At 35.0% G+C, this 8369-nt stretch overlaps 1 protein-coding gene across 2 annotated transcripts in view; it reads left to right on the top strand.

Annotated features, from left to right (window-relative positions):
- The first annotated feature begins 2505 nt into the window (after nt 1-2505).
- The window catches only part of LOC127657911 (copine-4-like), a 114207-nt gene continuing 108343 nt past the window's right edge, over nt 2506-8369 (top strand). For both annotated transcript variants that reach the window (XM_052146894.1, XM_052146893.1), the window contains exon 1: nt 2506-2603. The gene's annotated coding sequence lies outside the window, so the exon portion shown is untranslated. The remainder of the gene's footprint in view (nt 2604-8369) is intronic.

The following is an 8369-nucleotide window of genomic DNA, read 5'->3' as shown; positions in this document are numbered from 1 at the left end:
AGGGCTGATTCCGTAAATTTGGGAATCGATTCTAAGAGTCAATTCCAGGCCCATTTAATGGATTCTTTTTCGATTCCGAAAACAAAAACGGGAGGAAAAGTTAAATCTCATAATAAACAGCTCACCGCAAAGCGTTCTTTGCACTATTTATAGTAGCATGAATGACATTTACTATAAATAGGTCCATTATAAAATTAAATCAGGGCCTGTATGCACATACCAAAACGTGATGTTCAACCCATGAGATACATTTGAGGGACGTTTGAGTAGCCTAGATGCGAACTACTGAAAATAATCTTAAAAGCACCATTTAAATGGTCTTGAGTCACTCATGAGTTCTTTATATTAGAATGTACAGTAATTGTCCACTACCTTTTGTACACTGAATAAAATTTGCAAATAATAAACATATAGCCTAATACACAAAAAGGATGGCCAAACACTTTTCACCTAAACCCTGTCACACCACAAAATTCCTGATACTGTATTATTCTAATGGTGAAAACCAATAAAGACTATCTTCAGATGCAAGAGGAACAGTTCATTTGTGTGTGCGCTGTATACAAATACTTTTGACATATAATACATCTTTCATTTTTTTCTGGAGCAGACTTGGCATCGTCCACGTTTTCCAGCAGCTGCTGGAGAACTGATTGCTTCAGGCCAATTGTGAATCTCCCTCACAGTGGAAAAAGTGACCTAGGAAGGCGTTCTCTCCTGTCAATGTGAGGCCTCACTAAGGCATATCCTATCCTCCAAGATTATACTCCTCCAGTTCATTTTGCCACCACACCACTCATTGTTGTTGGCACAACATATCACAAACGCATTGTATGCACTGATATCCAGGATGTTGAAGAATATTACCTGGGGCCAACAAGCGATCATTCGTTGACAGCTGCATGTGGCAACCACTTTGTCCAGGTTGTCTACCCCTCCTTTTGTGTTATTGTTATCTAACACCATGTCTGTTTTTGTGTGTGTTTTGTATTGAGAAATTGCACCTTATATACCAAACAGATTCAAAGCATGTGAAAATCCTTTTCTCTCAATAACATTTATTACTTGGGTCAATATGACCCCAAACATCACGTGTGTAGGCATGTCATCAGAAACATTAATTAAGCCAAAAACACATTTCTGAAAAGATCTTATGTAATTAGGAAAATTCATAAAATATCAGGATAAAAAATAACGATGCATATGTTTTTTACTATTTGAAGAGGACCTGGGGTCATATAGACCCCAATCAGAACATAAAGGTTAATATATAATTAAAATAAGAACATAAAGGTTAATATATAATTAAAATAAAGTATTCGACTTAAAGTGCACATGCAAAACCGAATTTCTGTTCTCTTTACATAATTATAACTCTCCTAAAATATTCCTCATGCATTCCCTTCTAAAGGGGCTTTGTTTCCTTTTCACTCAAAGCGCTCGCGCTTGTTAAAGGGTGGCGAGCTGTCATAGCAACCATGATACGTTCCGTTTCCGTTTGTCCTACGAAGGCCGTCTCGTTTAAACGAGGCTTGTTTAAAGGAGGACGCTCAGTATACGACAGCCTTCAAAGGGCGCGTCCTACCTAGCAAGTAGCCTTCCAAATGGTATCGATATCTGCGATATGGGCTTTTAAAAGTACTTTAAAAGAAAAGAAAATAAGTGGTATCGCCCATCCCTACTGCCAGTGAAGCAAACGCAATCTACAAACTAACACTAGAGGCCGCTGCCTACAAAGTTACAACCTGCAATTGACCGTTTACCGACCACTGAAGATCAATTAGGTCTAATACTAATTACAGCTATGTTGATTTTGGTTGGAAAACAATTCGGAAATATAAAAAAATATATAATTTTACAGTACTTTTCTTGATGTAAGATTTTTTTCATATGTTGTATACAATATGTAGGTTTTATGTTTCATAATAGGTTACCTAGTTTTATATTTTGCTTGTTAAACGATATAGCTGGTAGGTAATTGTCAGAAGATTTCTATTTTTATATATTTTAAGTTTTTATTTATGGGACGGTTCATCTGAAAAAGTTATATAAAAAGAAGCTATATTTACATCTACAAAGTATTTTTTATTTATTGATATATTTAGTTAATTTTTTTGACAAAGTTGGTAATGACATTAAAATAACTGGAGTATATATTATGTTACTTTTGTTATAGGCTAATATGCAGTTTTTCCACAAATTTAATAAAGTGTGTCTAATTTGTATATTAAAAACTTTGCCTGAATAGGTAAAGCCATCATGCACAAATACTTGTTTGGCGTGTTTTGAAATGGCAAAGTTTCATTATGATAAAAGGAAAGGGGACAAACTCAGCATATTTACCTGTAACCGGTAAATATGAAGTCCACGTCACCAGTGAAAGAATCCTGGGATCTTCTCCAGCGCGTGAAGGGGGAGGGACGGGCGCGCGAGATGCAATCTCTCAGTGACAGAGACACGCGCTGCACTTTACTTGCACATCGGCTTGAGGATGGAGCTCAACTCCTTGTGCGGGGCACATGCTTGCTCAGTGCATTGTTTTTGATTACAAGGAACGAAGCAACAATTTTCCTTGCTGGGATTGTTTTTCATGTTTGTTGAAGGTGAGTCCAAAAGCTCTCTCCCATCTCTCGTTGCATCGTACAGATGTGTACAGATGCGCGCGATTACATTTATAACAGTAAAATTAGTCGTAGTAGTCAATTCACATCAGTACAGTACAATTCACAGAGTCAATAGTGGCGGTATATGAAGCCTCTCTGTTATTAGAAAACTTAGTAAAGACGCAGTAGTTGTGGCAGACTATACCTGGAGGATGACTATGAAGTTAATGTGTTATTCTGTGTTAAAATTGTTGATGTGTCGCTCTGTTCACCCTGGATGAAGTGCCATTCAAGTTTTTAATCATACTGTTATTCAGTTAAACCTGGATTAACAGCTGTTGTCGTGCAAGATTCATGTTAAACAGGTTGGCATACTGTTAAACTGCAAGTATACACAATTGAACATAATTTTCTGTCGGCTCTGGTGAAGCAGTGAAAATAGCAGAAACACACCAGTGTTATTAAAGTACCTTAATAATTTAAGTCTATAGTCTAGTAGGCCTTTTACGATTTGAAATTTGGAAAGGTGTATATTAGTCCATAATCAGGGATTAAAAATCTCATTTAAACTCAAAGGCTGAAAAGTTGTAGATTTTGGAAAAATGAAGAAGAAGAAGAAAAAAATTAATGTTAAGGCATAAAATAAATGAGAAACATTAAGATTTCCTTGCTTCCAAGCACACAAGATGCTCTTTGGAACATTCTCAAATCATGCTGGCATAACTTGGATCATCAGGCTTTGCACACATTTGTGCAGTCCTTGCCAACTTGATTGCATGCTGTAATGCAAAAGGAAGGCATACCAAAATCTTTCAGTTCAGCTTTTCACTCAAATTACTATACTGATAATATACAGTAGCCTACGTTGTATCATGGTTTATCTCTTTCCTTTCCATATGTCCATATATACATGCAACTTGAAAATGCATTTTAACTCTAATACACTGAAAAAAAGAAAATGTGTTTGATTTTCTTAAAATATGTATGTAGCATTCTTCCATCACACTTTTTATTTAAATTCAACTTATAATCATTTTAAGTCACCATATCTAGAAGACCTTTGTTAGATATACACAAATGTATCAGTTCATTCAACTTTATTTACTCAAAAAGGTATGCCACACAAATAAGATTTAACAACTAAATAGCAGGTTGTTTCAAATTAACATATATAATATTTTTTCTATTTAATTTAATTTGCTCAGTTGTTAAACTTTATTCCCAAATGAAGTGTGATTAAGCTGCACTTCAGCTATGCACATTCAAAAGAAAAAATGACATGGATTGTAGTTGAACAGATTACAAATTTACTAAAGGTAATACTAATCACCCTAATGGTGACTATACACAAAACAACTTATTACAACTTATTAAAAAACTATCAATAATACTAAAAAGAGCTAAAATCTCAGAATTGTTAAAAACAGCTAATTAGATGCCCCAATAAGTTCCTTTTGATCTAACAAACATGCTCCAATTATTAAAGCACAAGAGCTTTATAAGTATTCCACACATCCTCAGTTCTGTAATTAATTATTTGAGATAGTGGTAATATTTGTATGGATTTTTAGGCCAAAGAAGTTCAAGGAACTGTGAGTTCACCTTATAATTTATATTTTGTGTTGTGTTGTACTCATTAATGCAAATTTAGTAAAGCTAAACATTTTATAAATATGTATATTTATTGTAGAAAAGATGTATTTTCATACGTTATGGTTGTTAAGCCAATGGATCATTGGCTTGATCTGTTAAGGAAACTGTAACCAGGATCCTGCGGATCCGTTACATCTTTACTTACAGTTTCATGGGTGCCTTGTGTGTCTAAAGCAAATTCCTAATTATATTATGTCTCATCTAATTAGCCAACTTACTAAAGAAAAACAAGCTATCATTTTCAATAGCTACTCGCTGTCTTGTTCCCATCCGCATGCAGTTGAGCTGGCTGATGAGCTGATCATATTCAAGTGAATAATTGGTTTGTTATAAATGACTGGAAATAAGACTAAATGAGCTGAGATTGCAGGATGCAGGACTCTGCTGCGATTTTGATCAACTGCATCATTCATTCTCAGTTGAGAGCCATCACTGGTGTTTGTCAAATTAGGCATCGGTTTTAAGGAGAGGAAATGATCTGCTGAGATCTAATGGAAAAGTGTAGTTATCACATTGGTTTTAAGGAGAGGAAATTACCTGCTGAGATTGAGAAGAAGAATGCAGTGATCATGTTGCAAGAGGGACGTAAAGCGGTAATGAGTTTCACAGGTTGCATCTGTCTGGGCAATCTTGATATGTTTGGTTTTTGCATGAGTGAGATGATGTTAAGGAATGCTTAATACAGGTGTTGACAGCATGTCATTATTAGATCACACTGTAATTCTAATTAAAGCTGCAGTGTGTAATTTATTTGCTGCCACCAATTCCAGTTTAATATGCAGAGACAACTACAATGGTAAATGGTCTGCACTTATTTAGTGCCTTTTTTAACCTTAGAGGTTACCAAAGGGCTTTACACTGTATCCCATTCATCCATTCGCACTCACACTAATACACCAATGGCGGCAGAGCTGCCATGCAAGGCGCTAACCTGCCATTGGGAGTAACTTGGGGACACTTCGGCATATGGAGTCATGTGGGCCAGGAATTGAACCGCCAATCGAATTAGCAGATGACCCGCTCTACCACCTGAGCCATAGCCGCCCAAAGTTGTAGGTTAAGCAATTGAAGTGTAAACACTGGTTCTGGGATGCTATCACAATATTGCTTTGTTTGAGCAGCCCTGCCATCATTGTGCCTTTAAGCAAGTCATTTAAATGTATGGTTAACCCAAAAATGAAAGCTCTGTCATCGCTTACATGTTGTTCCAAATGTTGTACAATTCTTCAAAAATGTCTACTTTTGTGCGCTGCATAAAAATATCTGCATATGCTTTTGGAATGACATGAGAGTGCATAAATACTGATATAATTTTCATTTTGGGGTGAACTATTCCATTAACCTCAGGTTGCTCCTGAGGTAAAAATGTACAATAAATCATCTGCAAAAGGAAGAATAATGTCAACTCGAATTCTAAGAAATCAAGTTGTTGTTTTTGGGCATGCAAACATTGCTTGATTTGCATGTGTTGTTTTTATTGCCTACAAATCATATAAACTCCAACAAGCTATGCTGTCTCTTATCTAAAAATAATCAAAGCCAGTAGGCTTTGGAGAATGCTCGTGGCCTCTGCAGTACAGAAATTATTAAGTAACTAGATCTTTTACCTGCTGGCAACAAACAGAGTTGGCTTCACCTCACAAATACAGGTTCATTCATCAACACTGCTGATTTTGAATTGAGAACATTATGAAGGGTTCAAACAGAATGCTTTGCATTAAACACAAACTGGCTGGGGTGAAATAAAGCCTAAGTTTCTGAAACAGGCCTCCATGGTTTATGGATTATATAGGACACAGAACGTCTTCAATCTTGATGATTGGAACAGGCTGAATATCTGGGGATCATTTCTGAATCATTGAATTGGAAATTTAATTAAAAGCAATCCTGTTGCTAATTACAGAATCTTTTACACAGATAGCTCTTCTACAGGACATATAGTTAAAGTCCCCATGAAGTAAAACTTTAGCTTTGAAGTCCTCTTTACTAGTATACATGCACCTAAAAGTAAACAAAACACATTTTAGCAGATATATTCGCATTTAAAATGTATTTTTCAGGAAAATGGACCAACAATGTTGATAACTCATAATGCTCTCAGCAGCATATATATATATATATATATATATATATATATATATATATATATATATATATATATATATATATACACACTGGCAGCCAAAAGTTTTGAATAATGTACAGATTTTGTGCTTATGGAAAGAAATTGGTACTTTTATTCACCAAAGTGGCATTCAACTGATCACAATGTATAGACAGGACATTAATAATGTGAAAAATTACTACTGCAATTAGATTTTCTTTTTTTTAGAACTTCTTAATCTACTTCAAAGAGTTCTCATCATAAAAGCCTCCACGTGCAGCAATGACAGCTTTTCAGATCCTTGGCATTCTAGCTGTCAGTTTATCCATTTACTCAGGTGACATTTCACTCCACACTTCCTGTAGCACTTGCCATAGATGTGGCTGTCTTTTCGGGCACTTCTCATTCACCTTAGAAACACTCTGTGTTTCCTTGCCCAATCTAAACTTTTTGTTTCTAAACTTGTTTCTTTTTGTTTCTCTGTTTCAAAAGTGGATTTTTCTTTGCAATTCTTCCCTTCCAATTCATTCTAATTTCTGCACCCCTGCGTCTTCTCTTTACTGTTGTACATGAAACTGGTGTTGAGCAGGTAGAATTTAATGAAGCTGTCAGCTGATGACATGTGAGGCATCTTGTTTCTCAAACTAGAGACTCTGATGTATTTATCCTCTTGTTTAGTTGTACATCTGACCTTCCACATCTCTTTCTGTCCTTGTTAAAGCCAGTTGTGCTTTGCCTTTGAAGACTTTAGTGTACATCTTTGTATGAAATCTTCATTTTTTGGGGGCAATTTCAAGCATTATATAGCCTTCATTCCTCAAAACAAAGATTGATTGACAAGTTTCTAGAGAAAACGGTTTCTTTTTTTGCCATTTCTTTTTTTCCCTAATATTGACTTTAAATCATGCCAGTCTATTGCATACAGTGTCAACTCAAAAACAAGCACAAAGGCAATGTTAAGCTTCATTTAATGAATTATATAGCTTTCAGCTGTGTTTGATATAATGGCAAGTGATTATTCTAGTACCAAATTATCAATTTAGCATGATTATTCAAGGATAAGGTGTTGGAGTGATGGCTGCTGGAAATGGGGCCTGTCTAGATTTGATCAAAAATGACTTTTTTCAAATAGTGATGTTGCTGTTTTTAAAATGGGGTTTATTTCCTCAATAACTCAAAAAAGTAAATTTTTATGCTGCTGCAGTATTTCCCCTTTTGATAATATGCAGTATTTTTGGGGTTATTAACATGTGGAATTGCCTGTGCTGAAGTTGTTAGGCTGTTGTTTTATTTAAAGTGTATGAACAGGGGCGGACTTTGACTAAAAAGTGGCCCTGGACTTTATGGCCCAGAGCTGCCCACCAAACATGGCCCACAACACACCACACCACACCGGCTCATTGATTAGATTTCCCAGCTCAATTTCACATATTTGTGTTCGGGAAAAAAAACCCAAAAACATTCTTATGACTGCTATATGACAACGGGCCCCACAGTGCAAAAATTGTCATAACTTTATAACATATAAAACCACATGTGACGAGTGACATTTTTAAAAGAAAGCACTAAAATTAAGTACATTATAGATCAGACAAATAACATGTCAGAAAACTTTTTTCCCAACTTATAGATGTTAGGTTAAAATGTAAACAAGTACAAGAAAGTACAAGGGAAAGTGTGCATTTTAGTCAGCATTTCTTCGAAGTTTTTAAAAATCTTAATAATCTTTCAAATAATAGTGAAGTGCAAATAATACTGTCTTAGTTAATACGAGGATGTGGAAACAACAAGTATAATAATAATATATTATATATGTAGTGTATATACTGTATAGCTATACAAAATCATACAATGTTGTTTAAAATAGTGAGAATAAAATTTCATGTCAAGTACTCACATAACTACATATGTGTAAATGTTTATTTTTTTTAAATAAATAAACAAAGTTGTTCAGAATATGTACATGTATAAATATATGTAAAACAAAATAAACATACCTCTTAAAGTGT

This window comes from Xyrauchen texanus, chromosome 17, assembly GCF_025860055.1.
Source record: "Xyrauchen texanus isolate HMW12.3.18 chromosome 17, RBS_HiC_50CHRs, whole genome shotgun sequence".
Taxonomy (NCBI): domain Eukaryota; kingdom Metazoa; phylum Chordata; class Actinopteri; order Cypriniformes; family Catostomidae; genus Xyrauchen; species Xyrauchen texanus.
This window is presented reverse-complemented; position numbering and strand designations above follow the sequence as displayed.